We start from the raw sequence: 19,214 nt of genomic DNA, 5'->3' as shown, positions 1-19,214 counted from the left end.
GGTCTGATTCACGTCATAGGGTCACAGAGTTCTACAGCATAGAAATAACAACCTCACTATTCCCTTTCTGAAGAAAGGTCCCGATCCGAAACGTCAACTTTCCTGCTCCTATGATGCTGCCTGGCCTGCTGTGTTCCTGCACTCCACATTGTGTTATCACTGACTCCAGAATCTGCAGTTCTTACTATCTCACTATTCTAACCCCCATTTCCCAGCACTTGGCCCATAGCCTTGGCATCGCAAGGGCAGATCGAAATACTCAGAGTCATACTGCACGGAAACATCCCCTTCAGCCCAACCAATCCAAACTGATCATAATCCCAAACTAAACTATCTCACCTGACTGCACTTGGCTCATATCCCTCCAAACCCTTTCTGTTCATGTACTTAGCCAAATGTCTTTTAAACGTTGTAATTGTACCGACATCCACCACTTCCTCTGGACATTCATTCCACAAGCGAACCACCTTCTGTGTAAAAAAAAAAATTGCCTCATGTCATTTTTAAATCTCTCTCCTCTCACCTTAAAAATTTGCACCATTGTCGTGAAATCCACCACCCCTGGGAAAAGACTTTTGTCATTTACCTAACCCCTCATATAAGGTCACCTCTCAACCTCGTATACTCCAGGGAAAAATATCCTCGTCTATCCATCCTCTCCTTATAAGTCAAGCCCTCCATTCCCGGCAACATCCTGGAGAATCTCTTAAGAACTTTCTGCAACTCAATAATATCCTTCCTATAACAGGGCGACCAGAACTGCACATTTTACCTCAGAAGAGGCCTCACCTATGTCCTGTACAACCTCAACATGACATCCCAACTCCTATACTCAAAGGTCTGAGCAATGAAGGCTAGCGTGCTAAACACCTTCTTAACCATCCTGCCTATATCTGACGCAAACTTCAAAGAATTATGTGTCTGAGCCCCGAGTAGGTCTCTTTGTTTTACAACACTATCCAAGGCCCCACTTTTAATTGTGTAAGACGTGCCGTTATTTGTTTCACCAAAAAACAACACTTCACGTTTATCCAAATTAAACTTCTTCAATGGGATGGGGGTTTCTGTCTCTCCCACACTTAGAGGCAGTGAGTTCCAGATGCCCCACCAGCCTCTGGGGGAAAACATTTTTCCTCACACCCCCCTCTAAACTCCCTGCCCCTTCCATTAAATCTATTGCCCCCCGGTCATTGGATCACTTCACCAAGGGGAAATGTTCCTTCCTGACTTCCTTATTGATATCCCTTATTGTTTTATCCATCTCAATCACATCTTCCCTCTCAATCTCCTCTGCTCTAAGGAAAACAACCTCCAGTCTTCCCAATCTCTCTTTGAGAACTGAAACTCTCCAGCTCCCCACAAGGCAACATCCTGGTAAATCTCCCTCTGCCCCCTCTCCCAGTGCTATCACACCCCTCCTTTAATGTGGATTCCAGAACTTGCACACAATACTCTCTCTGTATGGCCTAACTGGTGTTTTATACATAGTTCCCAGCCAAAGCTCCCTGCTCCTAAACTCTACACCTCGGCTAATAAAGGTAAATATCCCGTACATCTATACCAGCCCCTCCTTGTTATTTAAGTTGTATATAAAACATTCCCACTGGACAGTTTTTGATGAAGGGTGGGGCAGTTTTACCTAGGGTGTTTTTGTTAACCTTGAAAGTTGTTTCATGCCAACTGGACTGCGTTGGCAGTGTTAAAATTTGCAAGGCTCTCCGTTGATATGAATTCTTCTATATCGTCCACTCAGTCACCCTCTCCAACCCCGTCCTGCCCTCGGACAGCCCTCTACCCTACAAAGTCTTGCAAGCAGTTACAGTTCTCAAGGAGGGGCTTAATTGATGGGTCCTTGAAGGTGGCATCAGAAGCTATCAGAGCACTATGCCTGCCCAGCACCAGCTCTTCTCACTGATGGACAGCGCTGTCCCCTGTGCCCGATTGCACAGGGGTGAGTTGGTCACTCCTTGAACCTGTTCCACCATTTAATGGTGGTCGATCTGATCAGGCTATAATCTCCCCCTCAATCCCCACAGTCTATCGCTCTGCTCCCTCCACTTGGTTATGAAGAATTTGTGGAACTCACTGCATTAAAATAAAACTTTAAAGACACGTCTCCAAGGAAGAGTGATCCAAAGGTCACGACCTCTTTGAGAACAAAAATTTCTCTCCCCCTCCCCGCCCCACCCTCTTCACGGACAATTTCTGACTCTAAAATATCTGCCCCTCAATCTAGAAGCCCCCACAAGCCTAAACATCCTTGCTTCATCCGTCCAGTCATGATCCCATTGGATCATCTGTTTTCATCAAGTGATCTACAACCCAGCTTTTGCCCTTAAGACCACTCACCAATTTCACCAGTTCCGTGCCATTACTTTGCCAGCTCACCCAGCCTGAGCCTGGGCAGTGCAGCCATCAAGCTCTCAGCCTTTATGAGCCATGGCGTTGTTTAAAAGAGCAGGGAGGTCATGTCGGAGCTGTGCAGGACTTTGGTTAGGCTGAAGTACTGTGTTCAGTTTCGGGTCACTGGAATTGTACTGGAGGGGTGCAGAGGAGATTCACCAGGATGTTGCCTGGGTTGGAGCATTTGAATGATGAAGAGAAGCTGCATAAGCTAGGAGCAAAAGCAAAGTTGTTGGAAAAGCTCAGCAGGTCTGGCAGCATCTGTGGATGAGAAAACAGAGTTAACGTTTCCGGTCCGGTGACCCTTCCTCCTTCTGCATAAGCTTGGGCTGTTTTCTTTGTAACAGAGAAGGTTGGTGGAGAGGGCGATCTGAGAGAAGTGTATAGGATTAAAAGCGGCAAGATAAGAAGTACCCCTTCATTGAAAGGAGGGGTCACCACTTTAAGGTTGAAAGGTCGGAGGTTTAGGGAGGATTTGAGGAAAAACATTTTCACCTAGAGATCAGTGTGCATCTGGAATGTCCGGCCTGGGAGGGTAGTTGATGTAGGAAACCTCAAAATCAAGTACTTGGATGGGCACTTGACGTGTCATAACGTGTCATAGGCTTTGGACCTACACAATAAATGGTGGGGTCCTGGGGACTGTGCTCGAAAAGTGAGACCAAGGAGTGCAGGTACATAATTCCTTGAAAGTACAGTCGCAGGGGTAGACAGGGCGGTGAAGAAGGTGTTTGGTACACTTGCCTTTACTGGTCAGTGCATTGAGTGTAGGAGTTGGGATATTATGTTATGTTCCGCCTATAGCAGGCCACTTTTGGAATACTACCTGTAGTTCTGGTCGCCCCAGTCAGCGGCAGGATGTTATAAAACAGGAAAAGTACAGAAAAGATTTACAAGGGTGCTACCAGGACTGAAGGATTTGAGTTATACAGAGAGGCTGAATAGGCTGGGACCTTTTTTCACTGGAGCTTAGGAGGTTGAGGCGTGACATTATAGAGGTTTATAAAATCATAGATAAGGTGAATAGCAACGGTCTTTTCCCTAGGGTAGGGAAGTCCAAAACTAGAGGGTGTAGATGAAAGGTGAGATAGAAAATAGGGAACTGAGGGGCAACGTGTTCATGCAGAGGATGGTTTATATGTTGAATGAACTCCCATAGGAAGTGGTGGATACAGGTGCAGTTACAACATTTAAAAGACATTTGGATAAGCGCAATAGTAGGAAAGGTCTGGAGGTATATAGGTCAATCACAGGCAAGTGGGACTGGTTTAATTTGGAAAATTTGGTCGGCATGGACGTGTTGGGCTGAAGGGTCTGTTTCCATGCTGTCTGACTTGAGAGTTGGTAGCAATGTATTTCTGGCAGTACAGACTCAATGGGCCGAAGGGCCTCTTCTGTATTCCGTCATTCTATGAGCTGTATCGCTGCCTGGAATCTGCACCAAAGTGTAATGAATCAGTCTGCCTGTGAATTATCGCTTTTTTTGGTTAAAAACCACAGTTCTACGATTTGAAATGAATCATTATCGAAAAGCAAACTGAATCAATCAAGAAAGGTTTCTCTGAATGACTTCCTCTTGAGCTGGCTGCACTGTTGTGAAGCAGCTGTCTTCTTACAAATTGCACCCTGAATGATCCCATGTGACTGCCCAAATCTTTGAATATATTGCTGCTCTTGCTCCTTGTTTCTATAGATGTGAAACAGGAAAAGCATAGCAGGTCAGACAGCATCCGAGGAGCAAGGAAAGTCAACGTTTTGGGCTGAAACCCTTTGTCAGGACTGGGGAGGGGGGACGGGGGAGGGAAGTCCTCTCTCCCTGTTTCATCTGGTCTCTGCTGTTGCTGAGTCAGCAGTTGGATAATAAGGTGCTTGGCAGCCAATTCAGGAAATCTCCCCTTCAGAGCTTATAACCCGAGGTGAGGGTGTGACGTGGCCCAAGAAGCCACAACTTCACTGAGGGCCGCAGGGCCCCAAACTGACAACGGAGGTGCGTGTGAGCTGAGAAAAGAGCTGTCGGAATGCGATGGAGAGGGAAGAGGGTTCATTCTCCGCTTTGTGGACATTAACCTGAGCCCACTTTGTAGGGAAATCTGGTATTTCCCTACTCCTTATCCCCATCAGCTTGAGGGGTACAACTTCTGAAGCAGTCATAATCGTTTCCACCTTTATCAAATTCGTTCCCCCCCACCCCCCACCAATCTCCTTTACTCTGAGGAGAGCTATCCCAGATTCTCCAACCTAACTCAAAATCAATGTCACAGCAGATCGAGGCCCACTCTTTCACTTCCCACACCTCTCCACTCCCCTGTGGCACCTTCCCCCTGTAACTGCAGAAGGTGTAACAGCTCGCCAGTATCCAAGGGCCCAAACACACCTTCCAGGTGAAGCAGCACTTTACCTGCACTTCACTCAATCTATCTTACTGCATTTGCTGCTCACAATCTGGTCTCCTCTACACTGGGGTGACAAAACACAGACTGGCTGACGGCTTTGCAGAACACCTACACTCTGTCCGCAAGAAAGACCCTGAGCTTCCAATTGCCAGTCACTTCAACTCACCAACCTGTTCTCCGGCCAATATCTCTGTCCCAGGCTTGCTGCGGTGCTCCAGTGAAGCTCAGCGCAAGCTGGAGGAGCAGAACCTCATTTTCTGCTCGGGGACCCTGCAGCCTCCTGGACTCTATCCAGTTCAACAACGTTAGGACTTGAGCTTCTTCCATGTTCTTACCCCAGCCTCCATCCAGCATGTCTGGCTATCACATAGTCTGCTTTACACACAAGCCATTGTTAGCTGCTAATAGCTCCGATTAACAGCTATACATTTTCCTAGTCTGATGGTTATCCACTCCTTTGTCTGTCCGACTGTTCTCTCTCTTTGGGTTCTATCCCCACCTATCGTTTACTCCTTATCCCATCCTCTCAACCCTATCTTCTGCATAAAAATCAACATTTTCCGAGCAATCATCCGGTTCTGAGGAAGGGTCAATGGACCTGAAATGTTAACTCTGATTTCTCCTTCCAGATGCTGCCAGACCTGATGAGCTTTTCCAGCAATTTCTGTTTTTGTCTCCAGCCTAACCTTGTGGCTAAAATCTGTCATCCTTGCAATCGGCTTTAGAAACTAGGCCCAGGAACAGGCCATTCGGCCCTTTGAACTTGCTCCGCCATTCGATATGATCTTGAGCTGATCATTCAATTCAGTCCCCTGTTCCTGTTTCCTCCCCCATATCCTCCATTTCTACAGCCCTGAGAACTATACCTGATTCCTTCTTGAAAACTCCTCAGAGTATCCGTCCATCCGCACAGAAATTGAAATCGTTTGATTTTCCACAATCCTTTGACTCTCCCTCTCCCCCTCTCCCTCACTATCTCTCTTATTCTCTCTGCCTCTCTTTCATTCCCCCTCTCTCTCTGCTTCTCACCCTAGGCCCACTACGCCATGGGTCAAAGTATAAATTGAATTGTTTTACCACAGACCCTACGTGATTAATCTTTCTGCCTCTTAAACGAATAAGAAATAGTTGGCCAACATTGGCGCTCAGTTTGTAATATAAATTTATGAGTGTTTACCCCTCTAAATAATCAAAGCACACACAAGGCTATGGAAAGTCGCACAAGTCAAGATGGTATATTTTTGATGGGTTGAATGGCGTCTTCTGTACTGTATGATTCTAAGATGATTCTATGTGCCAGGTAAGGGGGAAAGAAATAGATTTCTCTCTGCGGAAATTCCCTTTTGGTGGTGAAAAAGACACTTCTGGTCAATGATTTTTGTAAAACAACTGGCTAAGGTGTTGATATGCTGTTTGTCTATAGACACTTTCAGTTGTGCCTTGCATCTTGAGAAGATAATCTGGTTTCAGACCGGACGTATAGCGAGACTGCTTCAGAAACAGCTGAGTATGGGATGGAGCAGTCTTTCCCCACAGTGGAAGAATCTCTAAGCCTAGTGTTTGTCCGAACAAGACTCAGTCATGGGATTTTCTTTTCCCGGGAATGAGGCCAAGCAATGGCTTCATGTTGTTTCTAAGAAAGGCAAAAATACTCCAGTGTCTAAAGTGACAATGCAAAAAAAGCTATTCATGTGTTTCCACAGAACTTGAAATCGAGCTGTTTTGCACAATCCTTCGACGCAAATTAATGTGACATCTTCCATGGCAAATAGTCATGAACTTGAACCATGTAGGCAGTGAAAATGTTACTGAGGCCTTATTGCCTACATAAGTAGCCTGTTTCTCACAGAAGTGTGAAAGTAGGCCATTCGGCCCATCTGGTACACACAAAATTTCTTGAAGATCATCTCAGCCCTACTCTATCCCTGCAGTTCCCACCGCTAATCCACCAAGCTCGCACATCCCTGGACACTATGGGCAATTTAGCACGGCCAATCCACCCTAACTTGCACATGGGTGGCATGGTGGCTCTGTGGTCAGCACTGCTGGTTCACAGCGCCCAGGGACCTGGGTTCGATTCCACCCTCGGGCGAATGTCTGTGCGAAGTTTGCACATTCTCCTCTTTTGTGCGGGGTTTCCTCCGGGTGTTCTGGTTTTCTCCCATTGTCCGAAGATGTGCAGGGCAGGTGGATTGGCCGTGCTAAATTTCCCATAGTGTTCAGGGATGTGCAGATGAGGTGGGTTTCAGGGGATAGGTCTGGGTGGGATGCTCTGAGAGTCAGTGTGGACTTGTCGGGTCAAAGGGCCTATTTCCACACTGTAGGGATTGTATGATGATCTTTGGACTGTGGGAGGAAACCAGAGCACCCAGAGGACCCCACGCAGACATGGAGAGAACATGTAGACTCCACACAATCACCCTGAGGGTGGAATTAAAGCCGGATCCCTGGGCGCTGTGAGGCAGCAGTGCTAACCACTGAGCCACAGAGACAGTTTTCCCTCCAGGAATAGAGTTGCTGGGAATGAGGGGATCAGGGTGAAATTAATGCAGGGGCAAGCTTAGAATATGGCATGGTTGATGAGTCATTGGGTTGATATGAAGAGGGAACAGGTGCGGCTACTGGGTAGAAAGAACTGTAAGACTGTAATTTGTAAAGATTTCACAGGATGTGGGCACCAGTTGCTGGGCCAGCGATGATTGCTCATCCTTAATTGCCCCCTTGAGAAGGTGGGGTGGTGCTGCTTTCTTGAACTGCTGCAGTCCGTGCAGTCCAAACGCTGTTAGGGAGGGAGATCCTGGATTCTGATCCAGCGACACTGAAGGAACGGCCGGTATATTTCCAAATCTGGGACGGTGAGGGGTTCGGAGGGTGAACTTGCACGGAGTGGTGTTCCCATGTACCTGGCTGGCCCTTGTCCTTCTGGGTGGAAGTGGGTCGTGGGTTTGGAAGATGCTATCTGAGGAGTCTCGGTGAGTTGCTGCAGTGCATCTTGTAGACGGTACACACTGCTGTGACTGAACGTCGGTGGTGGGGGGGAGTGGGATGTTTGTGGATGTGGGGTCAATCGAGCGGGAGGCTGCTTTGTCCCTGGATGGTGTCGAGCTTCTCGAGTGTTGTTGGAGCTGCCCCCATCCGGGGCAAGTGGGGAGTATTCCATCACACTCCTGACTTGTGCCTTGTTGATGGTGGGACAGGCTTTTGAGGGGGTCAGGGTGGGGGAGGGGTGCTGGGGGTGTCGGGGTAGATTCAGGGCGTGAGTTACTCGCTGCAGGATTCCCAGCCTCTGACCTGCTCTTGTAGCCAATGTAATTATATGGCTGATCCAACTGAGTTTCTTGTCAATGGGGGATTCAGCGATAATAATGCCATCAAATGTCAAGGGGCAATGGTTTAGATTCTCTCCTATTGGAGATAATCATGGCCTGGCACAAGTGTGCACAAACGTTTCTTGGCACTTGTTGGACCAAGTCTCAGTATTGTCCAGGTCTTGCTGCATTTGAACATGGACTGCTTCAGTATCTGAGGAGTTGTGAATGGTGCTGAACATTGTGCAATCATCAGTGAACATCCACACCTCTGACCATATGATGGAGGGAAGGTCATTGATGAAGCAGCTGAAGATGATTGGGCCTAGGACACAACCCTGAGGAACTCCTGAAGAGATGTCCATGAGCTGAGATGACTGACCTCCAACAATCACAAAGATCTTCTTTTTTGCCCGGGATGACTCCAAACAGTGGAGAGTTTGCCCGCTGATGCCCGTTGATTCTAGTTTTGCCAGGGCCCCATGCCACACTCGGTTGAATGCAGCCTTGATGTCGAGGGCTGTCACTCTCACCTCACCTCTGGAATTCAGCTCTTTTGTCCATGTTTGAGCCAAGGCTGTAATGAGGTCAGGAGCTGAGTGGCCCTGGCGGAACACAAACTGGGCGTCACTGAGCAGGTTATTGTTGAGTAGGTGCTGCTTGATAACACCGTTAGTGACACCTTCCATCACTTTACTGATGATCAAGAGGAGACTGATGGGTCAGTAATTGGCCGGGTTGGATTTGTCCTGCTTTTTCTGGACAGGACATGCCTGGGCCATTTTCCACATTGTCAGAGTGTTGTAACTGTACTGGAATAGTACATAAGATGCTGGGGACCACTGGAGGAGGCCAAGATGGTTGCGAATGCTTCAGCCTTATCTTTTGCACTGATGTGCTGGGCTCTTCGATCGTTGAGGATGGGGATATTTGTGGAGCCTCCTCCTCCAGTGAGTTGTTTAATTGTCCACAACCATTCACACCTGGATGTGGCAGGACTGCAGAGCCTTTGCAGAGAGAGAGAGAGGGAGAGGAAAGAGTTAATGTTTCAATTCTGTGAAATTGCAACAAAGCCGGAAATAAGTGGAAAGAGAGAGAGAGAGGGTGCGGACGTAATAGAAGGAGTTGTCTGCAGTTTCAAAATCTCCCAGTCTAAATTCAGGAGAAATTTAGAAAGGGGAATATTCCCCAGGCATGATTCATGGCTGGAATCTAAATCCAACTCCGTTAGCTGTTGAGTGATGTACAGCAGACAAAAATGTGCTGCTTCTTTCTGTTTGAGCAATTCATTGAGAGATTCCAATGGTAATGTGATCAGATGCAAAGTATTACAGCCCCTTTGTAATGCCAAAGTGCTGGGTCTAATGTTAATGAGGTGGCACAATATGATTGGTGACTGATCAATATCCAATCTCGCAACAATTCTAACCGAGAATTTCTCCGAGTGTGCATGCTCCAACATACCTGCAATTGAATCGTAATATTTCGGTGGTGGCATGGTGGCTCAGTGGCTCAGTGGTTAGCACTGCTGCCTTACAGTGCCAGAGACCCGGGTTCGATTCCACCCTCGGGTGACTGTCTGTCAACACTGAAGGAACAGCCGGTATATTTCCAAGTCTGGGACGGTGAGGGGTTAAGAGGGTGAACTTGCACGGTGTGGTGTTCCCATGTACCTGGCTGCTCCTTGTCCTTCTGGATGGAACTGGGTCATGGGTTTGGAAGGTGCTGTCTGAGGAGTCTCGGTGAGTTGCTGCAGTGCATCTTGTAGACGGTACACACTGCTGTGACTGAGCATCGGTGGTGGGGGGAGTGGGATGTTTGTGGATGTGGGGTCAATCGAGTGGGGACTGCTTTGTCCCTGGATGGTGTCGAGCTTCTCGAGTGTTGTTGGAGCTGCCCCCATCCGGGGCAAGTGGGGAGTATTCCATCACACTCCTGACTTGTGTCCACGTGGGTTCCCTCCGGGTGCTCTGGCTTCCTCCCACACTCCAAAGATGTGTGGGTTCGGGTAGATTGGCCATGCTAAATTTTCCCGTCGTGTTCAGGGATGTTTAGATTAGGTGGGTTATAGGGGGATGGGTCTGGGTGGGATGCTCTGAGGATCGGTGTGGACTTGCTGGGCTGAAGGGCCTGTTTCCACACTGTAAGGATTCCATGATTCTAAGATTTACAAGTCTAAAGCAGATGGGAGCTGGGGAGTATATGTGCCCAGATCGCTGAAAGTGGCAGGACAAGTGGAAAAGGTGGTTAATAAAGCACAGTGTGTCCTCAGCTTTATTAAAAAAGGGCATAGAGCACAAGAGCAGGGAGATGATGTTGACCCTGGTATGTGACCCTTGTTCGAACCCAGCTGGAGTTTTGTGCACAATTGTGGGTGCCACACTACAGAAAAGATGTGAATGCATTGGAGAGAGAGCGCACGAGTGATTTACAAGAACAGTTCCTGGGGATGAGAAACTCCAACAGTGAGGAATAGATTGAAGAGGTTGGGAATGTTCTCCTTGGAGAGAAGAGGGACGATCTGATAAGAGGTTTTCCAAAATCAGGAGCAGGGGCTGGACAGAGTAGAGAGGGAGGAGCCCCTTCCTGTTTGTTAAAAGAACAAGAAGGAGAGGGGGGCAGATTAAAAATGATGTGTAAAAAAAGCAAGAGTGATGGGGAGAAATTTGTTTCTCAGCCAGCGAGTAGTTAGATGTAGAATGCACTGCCTGGAAATGTCGGGGAGGCAGGTTCAATTGAGACATTCTAGAGGGGCATTGGGTGTGGTGGTTGGGGAGGTGGTATTGGGATAGAAATGGTGATCAGAGATATGGAGGCGGGGGTGGTAAGGCAGGAGACTGGGCACGAGAGGGATAGAACCAGGATGCAGGCATGGTGGGCTGAATGGCTTCCTTCTGTGTAGTGAAAATCCTCTGATTTACAGTACAAATGGTGGGGTTCGATATCAAAAGTAGGCTGTGACCTTTTGGACTTTATATAAGTGGGGAATGTGCAGTAATTCAGTATACTTGGCTCTGTGGTAATTTCCCCCATGCGGTCTGCTCAGTTCCAATATGAATCAGTCACACACACACACACTGCAATAAAGTGAATATCTGCCCTCCAAAAACAAATCCGCAAGTCAGCTATGCCCGAACCCTTGCCTCGGGAATGGTTGGTTTTATGTTCTCATATCTTAATGTTGGTCTGGAGTTTGCATTTGTAACAACGAGGGTCCTGGAGAATCGATTATTGCAGCAGACTAGGGGTAAGGACAAGAGACAGGGTCCCAGTCAGAGACTGTGTGAGTAGACATGACCAGATGGATACACAGGAGAGAGGGAGGGGGAAACGGAGATGAGGGAGATGAGGAGGTGAAGGGAAGATGGGGAGGTGAGCGATGTGTCCATGAAGTCGTATTGGTGGGTAAACCTTGCCCATGTACGATGCCAACTTGTCCAGAAAGGTTCCCATTTGGTGGAGAAAATGGGGGTTGTGCGAGACTTTCCCCAACCCCATGTCCTTCAGTCTGATGACCACTTCAGTAACAGTCGGACTCAGTAACAGTCTGTCCTGGTCCATCCACGTTGATGCTCTGGTCAAGAAAGCACACGGATGCCTCTACTCCCTGAGGAGGCTAAAGAAATTCAACATGTCCTCAATGACTCCTACCAGTTTTTATCGATGCACCATAGAAAGCATCCTGTGCTGATGCTTCACAGCGAGGTATGGCTACTGCTCTGCCCAACACTGTGAGAAATTACAGAGAGTCGCGAACACAGCCCAGTCCCTCACACAAACCATCCACTACCTCGGGAGAGCAGCCTACACTCCGTCCCACTCCGGTTATACTCTCTTCACCCTCTTCCATCAGGCAGAAGATACAAAATTTTGAAAACACGCACCGTCAGATTCAAGAACAGCTTCTTCCCCGCTGTTATCACATTTATGAACGGACCCCTCATATATTAAAGTAGATCTTTCTCTATAACGTTCTCTGGAGCTGTGACACTATATTCTGCATGCTCTTCTACCACCCTGATGTACTTATGTAAGGGATGGTTTGTCTGGATGGCACGCACAACAATATCTTTCACTCTATCTCGGTACACTGACAACAATACAACAAATTAAGTCCAATCAACTCAGTTTTTAGCAGTCTGCAATATCATACTCTTCCATTAGTAAGGTATTCCAATGCACTTCAGAAAACACAAGGGGCATTCTTATTCGAGGAAAATAACACAGTTCTTTCGCACATCAGACTGTGTTGCTGAGATCCTGGCAGTTCCACAGGGATCTGACACACTGGCATTTGGTGAATGGCAGGTGGAGTTTAACGTGGATAAAATAGAAGGTATTACGTTTTGGTAAAACAAACAAAGGCAAGACTGATACAATTAAAAGTAGGGCCTTGGGTAGTCTTGTAGAACAGAGAGACTTCGGGTTCAGCTACATAATTCTTTGAAGTTTGCATCACACGCAGACAGGGTGTTTAAGAAGGTGTTTAGCACATTTGCCTTCATTGTTCAGACCTTTTGAGTGTAAGAGTTGGGACATTATGTTGAGGTTGTACAGGACGTTGGTGAGGCCTCTTCTGGAGCACTGTGTCCAGTTCTGGTCACCCTGTTATAGGAAGGATATTATTAAGCTGGAGAAGGTTCAGTAAAGATTTACCAGGATGTTGCCGGGAATGGAGAGGCTGGACAGGCTGATGTTTATAAAATTATGAGGGGTATAGGTAAGGTGAATGGCAGATGTCTTTTCCCGAGGATGAGGGATTATGAGATTAGAGGGCACATCTTTAAGGTGAGAGGAGAAAGAATTGAAAAAGACATGAGGAGCATTCTGTTTACATAGACAATGGTTTGAGTGTGAAATGAACTGCCAGAGGAAGCGGTGGATGTGGGTACAGTTACAATGTTTAAAAGACATTTGGATAAGTACATGAATAAGAAATGTTTGGGGGCATATGGGCCAGGAGCAGGCAGGTGGGACTAGTTTTTTTTTGGGATTATGGTCGGAATGGACTGGTTGTGTTGAAGGGTCTGTTTCTGTGCTGTATGACTCTGTGACTCTGTCTGAGATGTTATTAGCTTGCTGCATCCTGGTTGAATTTGGTTAGTGTCCAAAACATGAAATGGAGGCGAGGACATGACCTATGTCACATACTCACACACACACCACCCCATCCCCCAGAGCTGTGGGCGCGAGTTCGATGGAATGTGGGGCAAGTTCATTTCTTGGGGAAGTCGGCACCACAGACCACTGTCACCCACCGCCAACACCACAACCAACACTGCTGTCTGTAGCCTCGCTGGACGTGGAAAAGCATCTGTTTTGACAAGAAAGGAGAAGGAACACAGAGGGAGTTCCCATCATTTCGAAACTTCTCTGCCAAAAGTGAATCAACTTTTCCCCTCCAGGTTTCTTAGAAATATAGAAGCTGAGGGCAGTAAGAGGCCATTCAGCCCTTTGAGCTGGCTTCGCCGTTCAGTACGCTCATGGACTGATCATCCAACTCAATCCCCTGATCCCTGCTTTCTCCCTAAAAGCTACGTCCAACTCCATCATGAAACCATTCAGTGCTTTGTCCACGGCCACTTTCAGTGACAGAGAATCCCACAGACTACCCCCCCCCCCACCCCCACCCCCACCCCCACAGTCTGGGTGAAGACATTTCCCCTCATCTCAGTCCTACCCTGTATCCTTAAACCGTGATCCCCTGGTTCTGGTCCCCCACCCCCAACCAAGTCATCGGAGACATCCTTTACCCTGCCTAGCCCTTGTTAGAATTGTATAAGTTTCTATCAGATCCCCTTCCCTCCCCATTCTTCTAAACTCCAGTGAATGTAATCCAAATATGATCCGGTCTCTCTTCATCCGTCAGTGTGTGCCATCCTGGTAATCAGTCTGGGAAAGCCTTTGATGATATGGAGCAGTCTTTAGAGATGTGACCAAATAAATCAGGATTGTTGGCACGGAGAATGGGAAGTGCAGACGCACACTGGGGAAATGGAGCCGTACGAATGAATGGCTCTGGGCTCCCAAGAGGAAAACACGACGTAACTCTCGAACTTTGGCGCCATATCATCTTCTTGTTGGCAACTCAAGCCAGGAGCGGCAGAAAACGGTGCAGATGGCACCCGGAATGGATCGGGCTGTGCAACTTCATCCATTGTCACGCCGCTGACCAGAATGTTTAAATTAGAAACGAGATTTCTAATGTATGACTCTGAAACTTCGCCACTTTTTAAAATACCCCTTGTCATCATAAACAGTGAAAGCAAAATAATTGAGATTGCAAAGAGGGGACTTCAGGAATGGCAATCAGACCAGGCCTAGATCTTATAGGACCTCTACAATGTGGAAGAGGGCCACTCAGTCCATGCTGACTGTCTGAAGAGCATCCCACCCAGACTATCCTGTAACCCTGCATTTCCCATGGCTAACCCACCGAGCCCACACTCCCCTGGACGCTATGGGGCAATTTAGCATCACCAATCCTTCCTAACTTGCACGTCCTTAGACTGTGGGAGGAAACAGGAGCACCCCAGAGGAAACACACAAAAGCACAAGGGAAGAATGTGGAACTTCAATACAGGCAGTCGTCCGAAGTTGGGATTGGACCCAGGTCCCCGGTGCTCTGAGGCATGCAGTGCTAACCATTAAGCCACTCTGCCACCCAAAAGCAGAAAGTGTTTCCAACTCCACATTGGGAAAGAATTGTGAGCAAATTGCGGTCTGTACTCCATGACCTAAATTCAAAGCCCTGGGATCGAACTGTGCAACAGAGGCCTTGATGGAGGAGCTATATGTGGGAGGGAGAGGGAGATGGGCTGCAGGAATCTGACAGAACTCTCTGAGGTGTGGCTATAATGCTATAATTCATAGGTGCACGAATGTGCCAAAACAATCTTAACCAAGGGGTTTCCAAGCTCGGGAGGAGAGCGTGACCCTAACATATGAGCTACCTCATCCCCAGCCCTGTGCCCAATCCTGGAACATCCTGAGCTATTTGCAGAGATTAGTAAAGACAGAGATGAGGAGGATGAATTGAATTGAATAGTGAATTGGGGTGGCACAGTGGCATGGTGGCATCGTGGTTAGCACTGCTGCCTCACAGCCCCAGGGACCCAGGTTTGATCCCACCCTCGGGTGACTGTCTGTGTGGAGTTTGCACGTTCTCCCCGTATCTGCGTGTGGGTGCTCTGGTTTCCTACCACAGTCCAAAGATGTGCAGGTTAGGTGGATTGGCCATACTAAATTGTCCTGTAGTATTCAGGGACGTGTAAATTAGGTGCGTTATGGGGGATGCGTCTGGGTGGGATATTCTGAGGGTTGGTGTGGACTTGTTGGGCCAAAGGGCCTGTTTCCACACTGTAGGGATTCTATGATGATGAATTGAATGCATGCAATGTGTTGCTAACACTCTAACATCCAAGTGCTCTACGTGAGCCTGCTCCTTTGAACAATGAATGGGGAAAGAAGATAGAGACAGGAACACCTCTTCAATGACATGAGGACTGTATAAGGGCCAGGATTGTCACTATAACCAGGCTGGACATCACAACAATAAATGAGAAGCCTCACAAACTGGTCATGTGACGCAAGGGCAGAGTAAGGCTATCCAGCCGATCGGCCAATGTTTTTATTTTCTTTATTTGTTCACAGGATGAGGGCATCGCTGGCCAGGCAGCATTTATTGCCCATCCCTAGTTGCCCAGAGGGCAGTTAAGAGTCAACCATATTGCTGTGGGTCTGGAATCTCATTATAGGCCTGACAAGGTAAGGATGGCAGTTTCCTTCCCTAAGGGCCATTAGTGAACCAGATGGGTTTTTCCCGACAATCGACAACGGATTCATGGTCATCATTAGATTCTTAATTCCAGATATTTATTGAATTCAAATTCCACCATGTGCCACAGCCATCCCAGGTCACCAGAACATTACCTAGCTTTCTGGATTAACAGTTCAGCAATAATACCACTAGGCCATTGCTTCCCCTGATCTGATTATCCTCCACTCCACTTTCCAGGCTTTCCCCATCACCCTCGATTCCCCTTCCTGATTACAATCTAACTGGGCCTTGAATTAACATCACGACCCAGCCCCTAGAGCCCTCCATGGTAAAGAATTCCACATTTTCACTCCCCTCGGAGAAATGAAATTCCTCCCGATCTCTGTCTTCAACGGGTGACTCCTTATTCTGAGATTACACCCTCTGGTCCTAGAGGGCGGTTATGAAGGCGTTTAGCACGTTTGCCTTTATTGCTTAGACCTTTGACTATAGGAGTTGGGATATTATGTTAAGGTTGTACAGGACGTTGGTGAGGCCTCTTCTGGAGCACTGTGTCCAGTTCTGGTTGAAGGATATTATTAAACTGGAAAAGGTTCAGCCAAGATTTATCAGGACGTTGCTGGGAATGGAGGGTGTGGGTGGGTTGTAAGGAGAGACTGGTTGGGAACTGGAATTTTTTTCCATTGGAGCAAAGGGCGTTAAGGGGTGACTTCATAGAGGTTTATAAAATCATGAAGGGTTTAGATAAGGTGAATAGCAAAGGTCTTTTCCTAAGAGTGGGGGATGTCAGACTACGGAGCATATATTTAAGGTGAGAGGAGAAAAATAGAAAAAGGACATGACGGGCATTTTTTTTAAATAGAGGGTATGGTAGGAACTTACAGAGGAAGTGGTGAATGTGGGTACAATTACAACATTTAAAAGACATTTAGATAAGTACATGAATAAGAAGTATTTGGAGGTATTTGGGCCAAGTGCAGACAGGTGGGACATGTTTAGTTTGGGATTATGGTTGGCATGGACTGGTTGGAATGAAGCGTCTGTTTCCATGCTATATGACTCTGTAAGTGTCTGAGAATCTAGCATGTTTCAATAAGGATGCCTCTCATTCTTCTAAACTCCAATGAGTACAGACCCGACTGACACAACCTCTCCTCATAAGACAGTCTCTCTATACCCGTGATCATGAGTGAACCTTCTCTGGACTGCCACCAGTGGCCAATCTATCTCTGCTTGGATACGGGGCCCCAGAAGAGTATTCTCGCCAGTTTGACCAGTGCCTTGCAGTTTTAGCAAAACCTCCGCACTTCTATGCTCTTTCGAGTGAAGGCGAACATTCCTTTCATTCTGATAAAAAGCTACCAAACGTTAACTCTGTTTCTCTCTCCACAGATGAGTTTCTCCAGCGATTTCAGTTTTTGTTTCAGATCTCCAGCAGTTCTTTTTTGTTTTACAGCATTGGCCTTCGCTGTCGCCCTCTCATGGACTTTCCCACACCGCCTTAATAATTTAAGTGGAAATATTCCGGCGATGTGTTGTCATTTGTGGAGAGTGAAACAGATTTCACTTCCGAGGCCAGCGACATTCCGTCAGCTGGTGAAACTGAGATGAGGAACTGATGTTCTGGCTTCGATTTCCGAATTGCAACTTTACTGGAGAAGTTCCTCATTCACTCAACAACTGTACAACAGTAACCAATATAGCATCTTTGACATGGTGATATGCTGCTCCCTGCCCCTTTCTAACCACTTGCAAACTATCTTTTTGAATGATTCGTGCTACATCCTCGGCCCCTTACTGTACTCCGTGCGTGCTCACAACTTGCGTGGCCAACTTTTATTCTAACTCCATCTACAAATTCGGTGACGACAGCGCATTTGCAGATCTCAAAACAACGATGAGACAGAATACAGGAAAGAGATAGAGTGCTTGGTGGCATGGTGCAAACATCACAGTCTTTTCCTCGATGTCAGCAAAATGAAAGAGCTGGTTATCGACTTCAGGAAACAAGATGGAGGGCAGCCCAAATCTACGTCAATGGAGCTGAGGTGGAGGTGGTCAAGTTCCTGGCAGTGACCAATAACCTGTCCTGGTCCATCCACGTTGATGCGATGGTCAAGGAAGCACACCAATACCTCTACTACCTCAGGAGGCTACGGAAATTCAGCACATCCATAAGGATCCTCACCAACCTTTACAGATACACTACAGAAAGCATCCGATCTGGATACATCATAGCATAGTATGGCAACTCTCTTCCCAAGGTTGTAAAAAAGCTACAGAGAGTTGTGAACGCAGACCAGAATATCATGCAAGCCTTCCATCCATTGACTCCATTAATACTTCCCACTGTCTCAGGAAGGCAGCCAACATCACGAAAGACCCCTCCCACCCCAATTATAATCTATTCCAACCTCTACAATCAGGCAGACGCTGCAAAGCCTTGTACACAGACACCGACAGATTCAAGAACAGCTTCTTCCCCGCTGTTATGAGACTTCTGAGTGGACCTCTCAAATTTTAAATTTAATGTTGATCTCGCTCTCTGTCCACCTTCTCTGCAGCCCTAACATTGTATTCCTAGCTCTGTTCTAGTGCTCTAATGCATTTTGTGTGGTATGAGCCGCCTGTAATGCACGCAAAACAAAACTTTTCACTGCACCTACGTACATGCGATAATAATAAATCAATTTCAAAAGAAAATTCAAATCAAAAAGTCCTTTCAAGTCCATCTAAGAATCTTGTCCGTTTCAATAAGGTCACCTCTCATTCTTCTAAAGGCCCTGACCGATTCAACCTCTTCTCATTAAGACAGTCCCTCCATCCCCGGAATCAGCCAAATGAGCCTTCTTTGGGCTGTCTCCAATACCAGAAATTGGATTCTCCCAGACAACAACAAGTAAAATGATGGATTTCTCCTGTTCAGTCCAACAATGGAATAGTGCGAATGTTGGCCACAGGGTGGGAGTTTATGGGGGCTGTAGATGGAGCACATGGACTGCAACTCACCCTCACCTTCTTGAGGGCAACAGGGATGGGGCGACAAATGCCAGGCCTAGACGCTCGTGTCCCGAGAGCAAATGGAACCAAAGACCGCACTGCAATGCCACCCCTAGAGGAACAGCCGCTGGCTCCCTCCTAGGCCTGAAGAGTCACATTGGCCTGGAAATGTTAACTCTGATTCTCTCTCCAACCACGCTGGCTGAACCTGGAGTTTCATCTTGCTAACGGTGCCAGATTCACACCCTGAGCTCTCTCTCTCTCCTGGGAAGTGTTTGAACCACGTTGATGTGCTGATTTGAAAGAAGGCCGGCGGGGGGAAGGCGGGGG

The 19,214-nt window shown here is 47.4% G+C and overlaps 1 protein-coding gene across 1 annotated transcript in view; it reads right to left on the bottom strand.

The window, feature by feature from the left end:
• Window positions 1-19,214, bottom strand: part of LOC109930518 (factor in the germline alpha) — a 37,470-nt gene that overhangs the window by 12,509 nt on the left and 5,747 nt on the right. The window lies entirely within an intron of this gene.

The sequence above is a fragment of the Rhincodon typus genome, chromosome 40, assembly GCF_021869965.1.
Source record: "Rhincodon typus isolate 14 chromosome 40, sRhiTyp1.1, whole genome shotgun sequence".
NCBI classification, from domain to species: domain Eukaryota; kingdom Metazoa; phylum Chordata; class Chondrichthyes; order Orectolobiformes; family Rhincodontidae; genus Rhincodon; species Rhincodon typus.
Note: the sequence above shows the minus strand (reverse complement) of the source record. Positions and strands in the feature narration are given on the sequence as shown.